Source organism: Meleagris gallopavo, chromosome Z (genome assembly GCF_000146605.3).
Source record: "Meleagris gallopavo isolate NT-WF06-2002-E0010 breed Aviagen turkey brand Nicholas breeding stock chromosome Z, Turkey_5.1, whole genome shotgun sequence".
NCBI classification, from domain to species: Eukaryota; Metazoa; Chordata; class Aves; order Galliformes; family Phasianidae; genus Meleagris; species Meleagris gallopavo.
Genome location: NC_015041.2, coordinates 20,431,360 through 20,449,315, shown reverse-complemented (window position 1 = coordinate 20,449,315; position 17,956 = coordinate 20,431,360). Strand labels below are relative to the sequence as shown.

General features: G+C 36.9%; 1 protein-coding gene and 1 long non-coding RNA gene across 2 annotated transcripts in view; one reads left to right on the top strand and one right to left on the bottom strand.

The window, feature by feature from the left end:
• Positions 1-17,956, top strand: part of THBS4 (thrombospondin 4) — a 1,064,342-nt gene that overhangs the window by 322,675 nt on the left and 723,711 nt on the right. The gene's annotated exons all lie outside the window — the stretch shown is intronic.
• Positions 6,348-16,918, bottom strand: LOC104914947. Its single transcript, XR_796192.3, has 4 exons — positions 16,796-16,918; positions 12,418-12,550; positions 8,742-8,809; positions 6,348-6,455 (listed from the first exon to the last, which is right to left on the bottom strand). It is a non-coding gene; the product is annotated as an uncharacterized LOC104914947 (long non-coding RNA).

Here is a 17,956-nt window from a genome sequence, read left to right as displayed (position 1 = left end):
GAACCCAGTAATGTAATTTTTAAACTCATTTTCTTGTCCCCACAACATGCAATTATCAGCATACAAGCATACAAATAAAAAAAGCAATTCCTGCCTTATTATTTTTACAACTAAATCTTCACACAGCCACCAAAGTCACAAAAAAAAGCAACAATTTCTGTGTTGCTTTGTGAAGTGTTTTTATCTAGATATGAGAGTTTCTCTTACAGATTCCAAAAGTTTTCCTTAGTCCCTTGCTACAGTCTGAGCATGGGGCAGGTAGAAAACATTATCTCATCATGAAACTAGGGGAAAAACACCTTGGGCAAAATCCAAGACAAACCTCACCCTTAGTGCCTGCCTCCTAATAAGTCTTGCTTTCTGTTGCCCATCCCAAACTCAAATAAAGATCAAGTTATTCCACTCCTGTATGCTTTCCTGACGGCTTCACACGCCTCTTCCTTCCACTCCCAGCACACTCATTTCTTTCTTCACACCTCCTGGACAGCTGTTTCCTTTACATTCTCTTTTTCATCTTTCTTTAGGTGCTATCTTTTGTCCATTTGTCTTAAGTTTCTTAATCTCCTATAATACTGCGTGTTCTTTTCCTGTTTCAGTTCCTTCATGAATTTCTGGCTTGTAAAAAAGTGAGTTTTTCAGGTCCCTTAAGTATACTTTCCATCATATACATCTGTAGAGTAGTCACTACCATATTTAAAGACAAAGAACCAGTCAGTTTAAACTATTCAATGCAGTAAATATCCAGATATGATTAAATGATCTTCAGTATACAAGAGTGCACATCATTATGCACATCTGTGTAATACAGTAACTTGAGCAAACAGCATTACAAACAAAACTATGCTCTGAATGGAAGCAAAGGATTCCAGCCAAAGATTACCTATCTTCCTTCAGGAGAGTCTCATTTCACAACTATGCATTTCCCTTGCTTACTAGTACAACCAGCAAGGCTGATCATTGGAACCGCAACCTGAGCTTACTGAGACTCCTATGCTTTGAAAGAATTTGCTGAGATGTCACTAATAAATAGAATATGAAATTTTCCCAAGGACAAGCAGTTAAATGAAAGGAAAAAATGTAGAAGTTACCTGGACATTAAAAACAAACAAAAACAACAACAAACCAAAATGAAAAAAAAAAGGCTTCACCTCCCTGAGACTTCAACTTAATCAAAATAATGGAAAGCTTAGAGTAAAGCACAGAGCTGCCAAGACACTGAAGACACTGAAATTCCAGATAAAAAGTTGAGAACAACCATAATGAGTTCTGGTATGCTAGCTTTGTTTAATTTGAATCCCAATTTGCAAGTTTTGAGGTATTCTTCTCTTTTAAGCCATGAAGCAGAATGGAATGATCTGATTCCCTTTGCTTTCCCTTCCTGCTACATCCTCCTCATTCCTGCACTGAACTCAGCCCTTCTTTTCCTGCAACAGGCTCACTTCACTCTGTTGCTCTATTCCTTACTTGTCAGATGCTACTCCAGAAGCATTAGACAGACTTTTATCTTTGTTTCACTTCTGCTTCTAAGAGAACACAATTTCTCACGTTCATTTTGTTGCATTGAGCAGTAGTATCTAATTCATGATTTCCAGTGAAAAGACAACTGTCTGAGAATTCCGTTAATACAAAAGCAACCCATCCATAATATCAAACTGCTCTGTCCGTCCACTTAACAAGTCATATGCCATCCTTGCCTGCAAAGCCACAACCACAGAGGCACTGATGCAAACTCCTATGCTTTCAAACCAAGAATTTGCTTTCCTGCCTTGCTGTATTGGTTTCATAACGTCCCCATGGGATTTCTAGAACACCCTCTGATTTCACTGCATGGATCTCAGCAGGTACACAAATGCTCTGTATTTTATTGATAATATATCTAAATGTATCAAGCAAAATTTAATTCACAAGAGAAATAAAAGAAATTAACAAACTCTGTGACTGTCCAAACACTACCTTCCTCTACTTCTAATATAAAATTTCCATTCACTTTGAAAAAGTTTATCTAGAACTCCTAGGCATAAATATAAAATGCTATGCACGTGTTGATATGACAAAAACAAACAAACAAAAAAACCTGTTACAACTTAACTGTTATGCAATCTACCTTTCAAAGCTTACAATAATGATTCCTGGTTATAACTCAAATCTAACAGTCTTCAGATCTGTCAGAGAATCATAGAATGTCTTGGGTTGGAAGAGATCTTAACTCTCATCTCAATTCCAACTTCTTGCCACAGACAGGGCTGCCGCTTATCAGCTCAGGCTGCCCAGAGCCACATACAGCCTGGCTCTGAGCACCTCCAGGGATGGGGCTCCCACAGCTTCTCTTGGCAGTCTGTGCCAATGCCTCACTGCCCTCTGAGTAAAGAATTTCCCCATAATATCTAATCTAAATCTCTCTTCTTCTAGTTTAAAACTGTTTCCCTTCGTCTTTCCACTACCTGCCCATTTGAGAAGTTGGTCTCCCTCCTGTTTCTAAGTTCCCTAGTTTACAGGTCTTCAGTAACTTTCAGAGATAATTTAAAATTTAGTCTACACTCAGTACTTTCAGCTGATGTTGCTGTTTTTAAAGGTAACTTGCTTTTAACTTAATTCCTGAATTTGCCAAAGGACCCTGAACTCCTTGTGGAAACACAGGTGTTGTACTTGCTGCATTTACTTTTTAAAAGTTAAAGCTGCTGACCAAGAATTATGCTACATTTTAAAAACCAATTTTCTTAGAAGGGATTGCTAAATTCTGTAATGTCTGAATCATCTCCAGTCCAAGGCAGCCATCTGTGAGGCCATGATGCATGCTATAGCATTATGGCAGAGTTTACAGATATTTAAGATCAGAACCACCAGCAGAAGAACCAAAAACAGCATTGCACCACCTCCCACCTAGATGATATCCATCATCAAATCAGATTTATTTGGGGGCAAGGAGGAAATGCTGCCTACAGCATGCCTAAGACAAGCATCCAGTGTAGTGTGAACTAAGTGTTTGGGATATACCCTAGTCTGCCCCGTAGCATGAGAAAAGAGAAGAGAATGGCTGTGATTCTTCTTTTTGTACGAGAGAGACCTACTCACTTCAACGTGTTACATACTTCAGCCAGTAAAATTGCCTGTCTACATCTAACTGTAACAGCTTCTACCTTTACGGAAGCCAGTAAACAACACAGGCATGTACTGATGAAACTACTGTGAGATTTCCTGTGAATAAACTCCCTAAGAACTCTTCAGTATTTGCAAAAGAAACACTTGAGAAATAGAGTCCTTCACATATTTATAGTATGTCACATGTTCAGGAAGGACAAAATTTGATACCATCACTACCTCTTAACTCTCAGTAGTTGAAATATGGGGAAAAAAAAAATGTTGCTGTAATTGTGTAATTGCAGTAAAGGTTTGAAGAATTGGGAAGTCAGATAAGTTTTGCCTAGCTGAAAAGGAGTCTGACAGACAGCTTGTGAAACCATTAGTAACTTGGCCAGTGTCCTACTTGTTTAGTGATTCACAGCTTGTTTAACTTCTTGTGTATTCCCAGCCCCATACACCTAATCTACTACGCAGTCATTTAATTGCACTACAAATCAGTTTATCCAACCAATACTTGATATTTATACGCATCAAGTTTAGCATATCTGACAAATCTGTGCTACAGTACGCCAAGGTCAAAAATTATCCTGTCAAGCAAAGTTTTCTGTTTCACTAATGAAGGCAAAAACACAACCGTAAAATAAAGGACATCAGAATGTACATTTCTTTTCTTTTTTCTTTTCATAAATTGGTTCTGAACATAACCTTTCACTACCTCCTTGAAACAAGTAAAGTATTACAGTAGAATACTAAGTAAGTCAGAGCACAAAAGATGCCTACTGATGAATTTGGGAGCATAAATCAATGAAGTTCAGACAGAATTCATACACATTCAAGTTATTTTAAAAAGTTAATGGCCTAGAAAAATGTAGAAGTGGGAAAAAAGCCTTGTAGCATAACAACACTAACTTTTATTTTGTCTGCTTCTACCTGTAATAAACTGCAATAAATGCCCACTGGGCAATTTACTGCTTCGTATTCACAGATGGAACAGATACTGCTGCTTAATTATGCTCCATTTTGTAGACTTTAAAAGTATGTATGTTCCTCTTTAAATTTGACCATAAGTTTTAAGTAAATTAATCTCTAGCTGTATGATGTCAACATAAACATGATACTCACTAAAGCTAATAATACTGTCCCTCTTTATCTGACTTACCGCAATGGAGAACTTCAAGCACACAGAAATCCTTGAAAGAGTTCAAACCTACTCCCAGCATCATTATGGGATCAAGTGCTAATCTCACTTTATAAAATGTTGAATATATACTTCTAAAATCTGCACTCAAGCAGTTCACTGAATGTGTTCTTTTCGCTCTAGAGTATTTTTCAGTTTTACCTTCACTGTCTTTCTTGTTTGTATCTTCTCTATTTTTCTTGTAAGAATCATTTAAGCAAAAAAAAAACAAGACCAACAAAATCCACTTTGATACTGTTTGCTTAAGCATGGAAATAACAGCACTTCACTAAAGTTGATGGAATTTTCAGTTTCCACTTCTAACATTACAGTTGCGTTACCACTAGCATGCTTCTGTTTTAATGTTTTATAAAGGCAATAACAGTTCCTATAGAATGCAGATACACCCTCATTCAGCTTTCCCTTTTCTCAACAATTTACCAGGGTCTCAACAAATACTATACTTGCTATGACAATTTTTCCTGTTATGTTCATTAAGAAGGTGCCTCACACAGTACAGTATTGATTTTTCCCTGCCACAAACATGAGAAAATGTGTTCTACATGCCCTCGCTCTAAGAGCAAAAGGAAGCCTGGGCTTTTTTCATCCTTTCTTTTCCACCTTACAAATCTTTGCCTGTCTCCAGTCTGTATTTCTTAGTAGCCCATTGAGACTTTGTGGCTGTGAGGGCTATGGAGCAAGAGGACTACTGTACATTTGACATCTGGCAGTCAATCTCACTCTACCAGTTTCAGCATGCCTGTCTGTCACCACTCCCTCCTTTCTCCACTGCATACTAACCTAAAACTACTGGGAAATTGCACAGGTTCACTGACTCAGACACCCATTTCTCTGACATGAACATACCCCACACAATTCTTCTTCTACTCCAGTAAGACAAAGAGGAAATTGGAGAGAGATGAAAGGGGGAAAAGAAGGAATTAGGCATCTGCCAAGGGAAGGACGAACGGATGCAGCCAGGGATGGGAGCAGAAACTACTGCTAAGTGCAAGAAGAAAGGCTTTTAAAATTTAGGGGTAATCTGAAGTAACTGGCATAGACTAATGAGTTTGCCTACAGAGAAATTCTGAGAAAATGAACTGTGAAGAGGCTGAACTGTGAAAAGTTGTATCTGGATATTTATATAATTTTAATTCAAGTTATGCTATCTTCTGGCTTTTTGCTAAACTACATAAGTAGGTCTGGTCACAAGCAAACAGTCTCTACGTATGCTGTCATGATCAGAAGTAGTAAACATTAACTGCCCCATCAGAGTTCAGGGCTATCTTTAAATAAACATGACTTGAGAGTCATTGCTGCACCCATAATCCCGAGGCCATCAAAATAGCATGCAAAATTCCAGTGGGCAGATCACCAGTGGGCTTTCTCTTCCAGAGTCCTGTCAGGTAGCTGCTGTTTCCCACCTCAAGTAGAGGTAGCATAGTATAGAGCCAGTGTAATGTGACCTCTGCTGGGAATCAGCACAGCCCTTTCTTTCAATGCTGTTCTGCAACATTGCCTCATTTGGTGACAGACAGAAACCTGTCTTTTTTGAACCAGTACCAAGTCTCCGGATCAGCAGCTCCTGTCCTGATACAATTTAGCACTGAGAAGTAAAATCAAACAAGGATCTAATGAGGGCACCTGAGCACAAAAGGAACCAGTAGTTCTATCTGTTGGCAGACTTAATACTTAGACTACAGCTACAGATTTCTTTCATGTTAATTCTCTCTTGGCCTTTCAGAGTTATCTACAAACAACTTATATACCACTGTGCAGTAAGTTCTATATTTTTACAAGTACCCAGAAAATCCAACGAAGTAACAGTCACTCCTTAAAAGCCATCTGGGATAGAAGAGAGTCCACAGAGAAGGGGAAAAAACAAACAAACAAACAAAAAAACCCCAAACCAGACCTACTTAAGGAAATTTTTTTCTACTTCTCCGATATTTTTAGGTCAAATTAGCACTCAAGCATTAACAACAAAGTAGGAAAGCAGAATGAATACAGCAGTGCAAAAAAATCCCCCTCATAATCATCCCTGCAGTAAGAAATACTGAGAAGTTATGCAAAACTCTGAAAAAGCTGTTACAGTAACATGAATTACTCACCCATAAGCTCCATTACTAATCAGTTTAATTGTTTCAAAATCACTTTCTCGAGGTTTTCTCCGGAGCTGTAGTGAGGTATTAGAGCTCTTCAAAGTAAAAAAGGAGAAAGAATACAGTCAGTACAGTTCTTTTTTTTTCTTCAAAGTAGGAAAAAAATAAAAAACATAACAGTACATAAGTACTATTAGTCTGTCATGCCCCAACGAACCAGCTGGAAGACCTACCCAGGTGACCACATTTTGGCTTAAGTGAAGAACATAGGAGTTCCTGAAACAAAGCTGCCTCTCCATCTGAAAGGTATCTGTAACACTGGAGTCATCTGTCCCCTCATCTCCATGTCAGAGTTAAAGCAGATAGGTGTGATGGCTTCTGGTAAAGGGAATTACTGGCAACTTCTATCTGGAGGTCTAAACTTCTGGGAATTGCACTAGGTACTTGCTGGACATTGCCTTCATTTTTGAGTAGAAGTGATTCCAACAGTATGCAGGCAGAATAAGCCTAGTAGTAACTGAAGCAGATGAATTTTTCTAACTTCAAATAAAATTTTGTACATTTCTGACTAATGCTAGGACTGTGATATAATCTAGGGAGGACTGTGGAAATATATACAAAGAGAAAAAAAAGGGAAGACAAAAATGCAATAACTCTGTCATGACAATGTCACTTTCACCAACTTTTATACAAGAACATTTTCAAAACGGAGTTATCTTGAATGCAGTACAACTTTCTAGCTTTAATCTTAATGAATCTTAACAACCAATTGTAAGTTAGGAATGGGAGGTGTGGGGCACACGTGCATGCACTAGTGCAGACTCCTGAATTTCTTATTCCAAACCTACAAAATTCAAAGTGCTTTCCAAATTTCCAAAAAGTTCTGTGATCCCTACCAAGACAGCTCAGTAATATTAAAGGTTAGGTGTAGATCTGCTTGGAAGATTTTCAATGAAATACTTTCTAGAGAAACAGTTTAGTATTAAGAATAAGTGAATATGGTAACAGAAGAAACTATGCAGGGGCAGGAAGAGATAATTTATTAAACTGCTTAGGCTACTTGCTTGCAAATACAGGATTCTTCCTAACTGTATACTTATCATTATTTTAAATTGTTCTGTGTTCTATTTTGAGTTATGTCTCTTTACACTTTCCATGTGTACAAATGTTTATTCCACATTGGTAAAATATTTCTAGATATTCACCCTGTATTTTTCATTCCTCGTATAATTTCACCACAGCCGCAGTTATATTCCCGTATTACAGTGCATTATCCTTCCTTTTACTTCATTTTTTCAACTTTGAGGAGTTTGCGTTTGCGTAACACAAACACCTTCAGAATTATGATCTCATAGCTACGGCTAAGCCAGTCTTACAGGTACATATTCCCCATCTAAATTAGAACACTCCTTCAGCATTTTAATTATCTTTCTAATTTTTATCCAACTTGTCAGTATCCTTCCACTAAACAATGCCCAGGTCTGTATTTTACGAAAACACCAGAAACCTTCTCAAGATAAGACATTTCAGGAGAGGATAATGTCCTTAATGTAGTATGTTGATACTACCTTAACAGATACCCCATGCCTACTCTACTAATAGTTACAGATGCCAGTAAAGTATCTATGCATCCTTGCAGAATTGCATTGACTTTTTCTATCTGCTTACACCAAAAATTAACAATAAATTGCTAGAACTGCATTTACTGTTGACTGATACTCAAAGTATAAGAACTAACTTTTTAAAATTATAATTTAAATAGACAGAACTTAAACCCACCACAATATTCAGACCAATCATCTCCAGCAACTCATTTTTCTTTTGCTAACCTCTGCAAGCAATTGACAAAATTTTACTGAGATGCCCATGATTGTAGAGAAATATTTTCAATCACAGATTCAAAAGAATAATGCAGAATATTCCAGACTGCAAGACAGCTTTCTGAAACAGGTTTTTTGGCAAGATGCTTATTACCTTCTCATGTCTTGACTGGATATGTTTAGGCTCCGTTAATTTGAGCAGACTGTCTTGAAATAGTTCTAAAATGCTTTATTTTTAAAGAAGTAGTAAGTAAATTCTTAGAGAAGGAAAATAATCACGTTAAATGGAAATAAAACAGTCATTGGTGGAAACTATGGTAAAATAGTCTTCATGTTTTGATTACTGTAGCCTCATGGAAGCCAAATATCACAGTGCCAAGGAAAACTGAAAGTTTTGCTCTAGTACTTTTCATGAGTCTTCTATCTGTGGAGTGGCATGGTGCTAAACCCTGCAACTGTCTAGGAATTCATTCTACTCATTTACCCATGCCAGAAGAAAAGACAGACATTTTTTTCTTCATTCACATTCAGCGTAAGCAGCATTGTAAGAAGAAAACTTACAGTTATTGATTCATCCATTTCCAGAGTTTCTGCTGTCCCACTGTCACAGTTAGCTAGCTGAGCTATTTCTAGAAACAAATATTAGAAAGTCCTTTTTAAACCTCAGTAAGTATAAAATTAAGTACCGAACTAAAATCTGAGAAGTGACACTTTTCTGGAATCATTCTGTAGTTCTCGCCAAATAACTACAGGATGTTTCTAAGCATTTAGAGTATATTAATGCCATCTGAAAAAGGAATGCGTGGTATTCATCATCTATGTAATCTTAAACAGTCAAGTACCAATAAACAGCAGTAAGTACGACTGCTGAGATGCAAGAATTCTGTGGTCTGTGTGTGATCCAAGTATTTTCTAAAAATCATGAGGATCTTAGACCACCAGGGGGTTAACTGCACACCATATCTTTGATGTACTACCTCAGGCTTCATAGTTGGAACAGTAAGATTCTAGTTCAGACTGATATGGATTCAAAATGTTTGCATCGTATACACAGAAATGCTGATAATTCTAACAGAACCAGTTAAAAGTCGTTTTTTTTTCCCCTCAAAGCTTATCATTTATGGAGTTACTAATACAGACTACCTCTCTGTGAAATGCTTAGATCTTGGCAGATCTAGCACGTTTACCAGGTTGTCCAAATCTGTCTATGGTGCAGAGTTCCTAACTCTATTATGTTCTCCAGGGGCCCGTGAACTAAGAATCCTCTGGGTAACAAAAGCTGAACAGGAAAGCTGGCAGCTGAAAGACCTTGGATAACTTAGTATAACTTTAATATACATTGTTAATTATACACTCTGCAGAACCAAAGATCGACACTTGATCGTAATTATGTGACGGAATCAAAGAAAAGACTGCCTGAAACTTCTAAGATGCAATTTTACCATCAATTTTAACTTACGAATACAAAATATAACTTAATATTCACATAAAATATATATATACTGGATTTTTCTATACAATAATCAATTACTAGAAGCAAAATCCCAGGTAATTATTCACACAACACTTACTGTAATCATTAACTGTAAATTAAGCATATAGATAATTTACTCGTAGAGCAGATTGAGAGTAACTCTCATATCTAATTCCTATAAAAATCACAAAATTTGTTAAGAGTAAGAATCATGAGTACTTAAAATTTAATTTCAAAAACAAACAGACCTTTAAAGCTTACCAGAAGTTAGAAAGATTCAAAGAAAAATCTAAACACAAGTCAACAAGAAGTGAAGAATCATCTCAGTGAGCCATCAGAATCATCAGTGGAGAATAAACATTTTTAAAAGAGAACCTAGGCTTAAACAGTACAGGCCAAATTCTAACTACAAAGTGGAGTTTTCTGTCAAAACTCAGTTTCATGAACAGGAGGGTTTCATAATAAATGTGCTGATGAAACCTTTATAGTATGAGTGAGAACTACACAAGATAGAAAAATATGCTTTGACAGCCTTCTCAATTGAGATTGTTTTCATAAATAGGAAATTAAAATGGGCCATTTTTAAACAGAACTTTTGCAAAATATCCATTATCCGAGAAATAAATATTATTTACAAACAGTAGGTATTAATGGAATGGAACCAAGAGTCAGCTTTCAAAACACAGAGCCATGGAACAATTTTGTAATGCCTGAAGAGATTTTTAAAACTCATCTAAATACCATTAAACATCTGCCCTTTTTCTTTCATTGATTTAAACCATTTCTGAAGTCTCATGATTCAGAAAAGGTAAAGATGGAAATTTAAAAACCGGGGGGGGGGAAATTTCTCCCCAGGGAACTCTTCAGAAATGCAGCCACCAGTCCCTGATAAGTGATGAATCTGCTGTGGTATTGCTTTCAGTACAGTATAAATTTATCTGGCATTATCTCCCGAGTAATGCATGCACCATTTCACTCAGCTATGGCAGAAAACAAAGGAGGCAAGTAGGGAAGGCACTAAAGCATTCAGTTCTTTTCCTCTGTAGAGAAGTGAAATCCCTTCCATGAACATTTACAAATGCTAAATACTTAAAATAAATACAATTCTATGTGGAGCTGCTATTCTAATTGCAGTTACTGACACATAATTATTTGAAAGCTTTCTGGTTCTTTCTTCTATCTAAATATTTCTCAGTATTTTCCATTTTTGGACACAGAAATGTAAAGGCTCTCTCATCTTCCTCTTTTATGCTTTACAGTAATGTATACAAAATGCTGAAAATAATTCTCTTTACATGATTAATTCAAAGGCATAAACCTCACAGTGCCATTCTCCTTATTTTCTGCTTATGATATGTCCTTTTAAGCAATGGTACCAATTTCCAATCGAAAACAATTTTCTTTTCTGAGAAGACAGGAAGAGGACTAGGAAGCTCAACTTCCATTTATCTTTTAATTTTTTAGTCTTTTAATATTCATTTAATTAGATCTAACCAAACTCATGACAGTATCTGCCAGCGCTGCTTAAGTTGAAGAAAAAAAAATTTAATACACCATATAGCTTCTTAGAATTAATGAAATATGATTTTGCATTATGAAGACTGATTAAAAAAAAAAGCCAATCCCATCTTACCACAATTGTTTTCATAGAATCACAGGATGCCTTGGGTTGGAATGAATCTTAAAGATTACCTAATTCCAACCCCCTACCACAAGCAGGGTTGCCATTCACTAATTCAGGCTGCCCAAGATACCATCCAAACTGGCCTTTAACACCTCCCAGGGTGGGGCATCCACAGCTCCTCCGGGCAGCCTATGCTAGCACCTTACTGTCCCTGAGTAAAGAATGTCCTCCTTATGTCTCAACTAAATATCCCTTATTTTAGTTTAAAGCCATTTCTCCTTGTCCTATACCAGACCACGTATAGAATTGGTCACCTTCCTTCTCATAGGCTCCCTTTAAATACCAGAACCATAACTCTGTGTTACCAAGTCCCCTCCTAGAGACCTCCCTTATTCATAAGGGACAAGCAAACTAGCACTAGTTAGATCCACTTTCCAGAACAGCACTTCTGCTGAACTGTGGGACTAGCACAGTATGCAATGAACCCAATTTCCACTTTTCACTACTAATAGAATCTGATTTGAGTATGAAAGAGAAGATGGTCTTCTGAGGAGACAAATAATTCTAGCTTTACCAACACTGTCCTTAAAACAAGAATCAGGCAACAAAAAAATCTTCTGCAATGACAATAATTTTACAGGAACCCAGTCAACTTCTTCCCTGTATAAGTCCTAACTATGCACACATAGGTTGCTCAGAAAAAGAAGTCTTAACAGTTTCAATAGGAAAGGGAGACAACCTTTTCAGTGAGAATATGATGTAGAAAGCCAGGAGCCGTGAAAGGCAAATTACTTATCAGTCCAGTTTCAGTTATACCTACAGTTGGATAACAGTAGATACCAAATTAGAGCTGTAAATTTCAGCTGGAGTTAAAATAAGTAAGTTTTACTGCCTGAATGTAAAAAGATGAGTATCATTGATACAATGCCATCTGTGAATGGTATTCCTAGCAGAAAATCTCAGATGGCCTTTATAATGCCTTTAAGCTTGTGACAGAACCTGTGGGTGAAGTGAATGCTTTTTGCTCTGCTCTCATTTCTACTTCGATTCCTTGAGGCACACTCAGAGTATCTCAACAATCATATACAATGGGAAGGAAGAATCTGGACATTTATAGCTGAACCAAGAGATGCACTTACCTTCTAAAGGATCTTTATTTAAGCCCAGCTGACTAATAATGTAGCGGGGAATGTCTGTTTTAATGCCTTGTCCCTCTTTAGCATGGCCTTCAGCTGCTTCCAAAAGATAGTAAAACTCTTCTGGATCAAATTCCTGAAAGAAAAAGAATAACTATCATTCTCCCTGCAGAAACTGAAGAATTAGAACCTAATATAATAACTTCCTTAGCTGTATCTATCACAAATATTTCTTATTTAAAAAAAAAAGCAACACCTTATTACTCTAGTATTAGTAGCCTATTCTTCCATTATGATTCCTACATAATGTAATATGCTGTAAGCCATACAACTTTGCATCCTGTACGTTTATAATAGGAAGTTGCTTGCTTGCTTGCCAGCAGAACTCATTACAGTATTCTGTGAAATGACATAACCAGCAACACATTATTCAGTGACAAGATTTCACATAAGACTTCATCTCCCTCCAGTTGCTTGCATACAAAAATCTGCTACTGAAATTAAGTATGTAAGTAAATTGCTCTCCACTCCACTTCTAAATGAAATTCTGAAATATTTTAATAAGTATAACTGTACACTGTTTTAAGGAAAATATAACTGAATACGTACTTGACTTCAGAATGAAGTCATTGTAAGCTACTGAAAACAACATTTGATCTTCACTGACCCAACTGTTTCAAAACTAGAAATAAAACATTACCCTTTGGGAGCCAACTATATTACTATATAATTTATTCCACATGTAAAAGGCATGCCTTCCAAGAGAAAGAAAAGAAATCCTTTCCTATCCCATAAGCCCTTTAGAAACATATTTATTTCACTACTTTAACTGAAGGTAAAATTAGGAAATCATTTAATAGAACAAGGCAGATTACCAATAGGGCATTTTTATTCTTTTTAATAATCTTCTGTTCTCTTTCCAATATATTCTGTATCTACATATATCAAAATTCCACTCACATACACAATACATTCTTCAAGGTGTTCCTACTGGCCATCAATGCCAGTACAATGCTTATTACAGTGAGAGCCACTAAGAATTTTTTCCAGCCATTATGGTGGAATAACCTTAGTTAGCCACCAGCTGTCCACCAAGCTGCTCTCTCAGGAGGATGAGGAGAAAGTATAATGAAAAATACTTGTGGGTTGCAATGAGGACAGAAAGACCAATTATCATACAGGCAAAAAAAGATTTGTCTTGAAAAAGATTTAATTCATTGTGAACTAAGGGAAATAAAAGCAAACTAAGATCAGAGAGGACAGTCCATTCCACCATCGGCCTCTCCTAGGCTGCAGTGAATTTCTGTTCAGCACATGGAGCACCTGCCTCCTTCTGCACTGATCTTGGTGGCTGCAGGGTTGCTTCTCTCACACTTTCACACTCCTCCCTCCCAGTTACTGTAGCACAGCATTTTCCCCTTTCTTAAACCTGCTCTCCCGGAGAACAACCAGGATCACTCATGGCTCCAGTCACCTTCTCAATCAGCTGGATCCGGCTCTGCTCTGACATGGAGCAGTGCTGAGCTCTGCTATTCTGAGGCTATTCTAGCTACCAAAAATGCTGCCACGTAAACTAAATGCACTGTCGTGAAACACTGATGAAATTAACCAGATTTTTTGAGATTTTTTATCTCCAGCCTACCTATTATTTAGCTCAAAATCTTTGGAGACTGCCATACTACCTATAAATCTGGATTGCGTAACAAGGTGTTACCTGCTGTTTTAGCCTTACTTTTCCCATCTGACACATTGTCTTCAGCTGAATCTCTTATACGTTGCTCCTTGGTACTGAAGAACAACTTGAGCACACGTGCCCAGACTTAACTATCTTCTGGGGAACAGCAGCAGCAGTATACATATTTACCACTTGGTAATATGTCAAGGTAATTTCAAAATAGGTACCTTTAAAGCATACATAGCATATATAATGCATAAAAATGCAATATTGTATATAATATATATAATGCACACAAGCATGCATACATGCATATACCATGTAAATATCAGAAGTAAGAAATTCATTTCCTCATCCTAACTTCAAACTTAAGACCTTCGTTCTTCATGTACTGAAGTGACTGCAAATGGAGAAAATCTCTCAACATTTGGCAGTAGCTCCTGGCACAAGAAACTAAAAACAGACTTTACTCATATGATTAACATGTAAATACACACAGGAACACACATACCACCAACATCTGAGCTAAAACCTAGCTAAAAAGCAGGAAGAAAACTGATTTCTTAACTATACAGTATATGAAACTTCTGATGTGTTGTTTTATTTCCAGTAACTCTATGGAAATTCTTACAGAGATTGAAATTGCCATATCTAGTATTTACTTCAGATAGATTTTTCAAAATATCAGCCAAATATTATTTAAAAGGTTCCAGAGAGAGCTACAGAAAACCAACAATATTGTTTCTGCATGATTAAATGATTCCAGTGACTTTTAATTGGTAATCTTAACATTTTGTGTAAAAAATGTGGGTCTTGATACAATCTGGATTTTTTCAAGCCACTTGCCTCTGAAGAAACCTACTGTAAGAAGAGTTGTTACATTTCAGCTTAGATCTTCTACAGACTCCAAATAAGAACACTCCAAAGAAGCTGTGCCAGCTTTCTCTGCCATTGCTGCTCTGAAAATCTATGCAGCTGGAAGCAAGTAAGCACTAAAACTGAGAGCACAATTTCATTTCCTGAGAGAAATGAAAAACTGTCCCTCCACTCACATCAACAGGCTCAGCAAAGGGAGAAATGCAGGATGTACAACAGTTCCAGTTCAACTGTGATAGGCTGGAACAAAATCCCAAAGTCATAAGCTAAGGGAATGTAGATTAGGATTTGCCAGCTATAAAATTTAGCATTTACAGAGAATGAAGTAGGAGCCAAATAGGTCACCAGGAAAGAACCCAAATTAAAAGATAAGACTAAGAACAGGAGTGGATGGGAGAAAGAGAATATATGAGGAGAGGATGAAGTGCTACAAAGAAGCCTAGGTCTGTCAGCCCACAGCATGTATTTAAGAGCAGTTCTGAACACACAATAAAGAAACCGTGGAACGCAGAGAAACAAGGCTTCACATCAGAAACTGTGTAAAGGGGTGGAGAAGGATTATGTGAACTGTGAGAAAGGAACAAGAAAGATCACTCCAGATATAACTAAATTAACATTTCAGGGGACACAGTGAAGACACAGCGCAAGCCTGCATTCAGTGTCAACTAACACATCCTCTTCCGTAGAACTTGTCATTATTTTCACATCATTTATCCTGCTTCAGAGCACACACCATATTTTAGATTTCTGCTGAACTACGAGTCATGAACAAACTGCAACTGGGAACACTGAGACATGGTGTTTCCAAAACAAAAGAATCATCTCTCAAAATGCCCACAGCAGACAGAACAATCTAGGTTGTGGATTAACTATGCCACAGATGAAGAAGCACAGCACAGAGCCAAGATCAGGTTGGAAAAACTGAGTAGTTCAGATTCAGTGGTATGCAAACGCAGTTATGACACTTCCAGGCGTAACTTGAGTCTAGCAGCAGGTTAGTGGCTCCCACATACACAAAGCCTTGCCAGCCTCAAATAGTTGCTTGCAGCGTCAACACTGCGATCCTGGTATTGGCAAGCACAGCAGCTCAACAAAGTCAGCTCAGGCTCCCTGCCACGCCTGTTGGATTCAGGCTGGCTCTTACATGGTATTTGAGTGTCTATACCATCCTCTTGAGCACACTGTGTTCTGTGAGCATTTATTACTTTCACTGAACAACTGAAGCACATTGGCTCTGTCTGTCGGAACAAATTCCTGCACCTGAGCCTCCCCAGTTTTCTTGCCAGGGGCAAGTGAAACAGAAACATGCCTAGGTGACCTGGCAGAATCTAGGCCTCTATGGCAACACACATGCTATGCTCACACATAAGCTAACTCCTTTGTTTCTTACTAACTAAGGCTACCTGTTTCTCCTACTGCAGAATGGACTGCAAGCTGCATACAGCCCTGGCAATTGTTCAGCGCAATAAAATTATAAAACTTACAAGAAGAACAATGGGAAAATCACCAACCAATTATGATTCCGGAAATGTCTTCCCAAGAGAGTAACGAAGTTGAACAAAGCAACAGAAAAAACAAACTCATTTTAAACTGGAGCTTCCTAAATTTATGAAAGGGATTTAATAACAAAGTATTTGCAATAGCAGGGAAGCAAACACAATTGCAAGAGGTCTCCACTAGTATCTTGCTTCTGAAATAGAAAAAAGATCCCACCAACAATGAAGCCTTGCCGAGTTGTTTGACAATACTGTAAAGGAAATTGAATATTAATCCAGGAAACCTCCCATAATAACAATTAAGAAAAATCTAGATATAGTAGCATCACCTTACCAGGCATTCCAGTAAACGAGCAGGACGAGCAATAACTATAAGGATCTTTCTGACTAGCTGCTTGATATATGCCAGTTCTTCACTTTCTGATCGCTCCTGAGCCTAGAACATGAAAAACAAAGGAAAAATAAATCAAACTGCATTCAATGCACAACTTATGCATACTTATTTCAGACATACTTGCAGGTTTTGAAACGTGAACTTGAGACAACAGTACATCATTTTCAAGACACAAAAATAGCAAGAATATCAACATTAGAAAATATCATATTGAAGTAATATATTTGTAGAATTCTAACACTGTAACAACTAAGATAAACTGTCCACAGTGGACATGATTTCTGCTTTTTTAATTTTAAAAAAAATCACATAATATTACCATTGTCAGTTTTGCAAAAAGGACTATGATTCAATATGACATATATATGAATGTTTGTCTCTCCATTTACTAAAAGCTTTAGGAAGAGATGAAAAATGAAACGATATTCATGACCATAAGCAATATTCATGTCAAATTGGTCATAATTTCCTACATTCACAATTCCTAGCCAAATAACAATGTACTATATCTACAGAGTCAATACTAATTCTTGCAAAGAGAGGCCACATACAGGTACATGCAGAAAGAAAAACAATGACAAATCGACTTCTATGAACATAATGAAGAAGAGTGTAAATTGTTACAAAAGAATAAAGAGAGAAAGAAAATTCTGGAGAGAAAATTCTGGAAGGTTTAAAAATATTTGCACAATGGGCTAAACTACATTTTAAATTTCTTTTAAATTTTCTCCTTTAAGAACAAAAGGTGCAAACAAGGATGCCAATGAACACAAAGAGGCTGCATGGTCCACCTCCTCACTAAAACATACTGTTAGCCCTCCAAATACACAAAGTATTTATTTGTTTTGAATATTCTGAACTTTTTCCTCATGTTTTGTCTAAAATCATCAAGAGAACTGAAACAAAACTAAGAAAGCATTTTAAGAGAGATTAATACAGACAACTAAATACCTTTCATATAAAATAGATCATTAATTTTATTTTCGTAGTTAAAAATCCTGCAAAAATACGATGCTGCATGTTGCTCTCAACACTGTAATTCAAAAATACATTAAGTAGCTGAAAAATAAACAAATCTGTGAGGTTCAAAAAAAAGGTAAC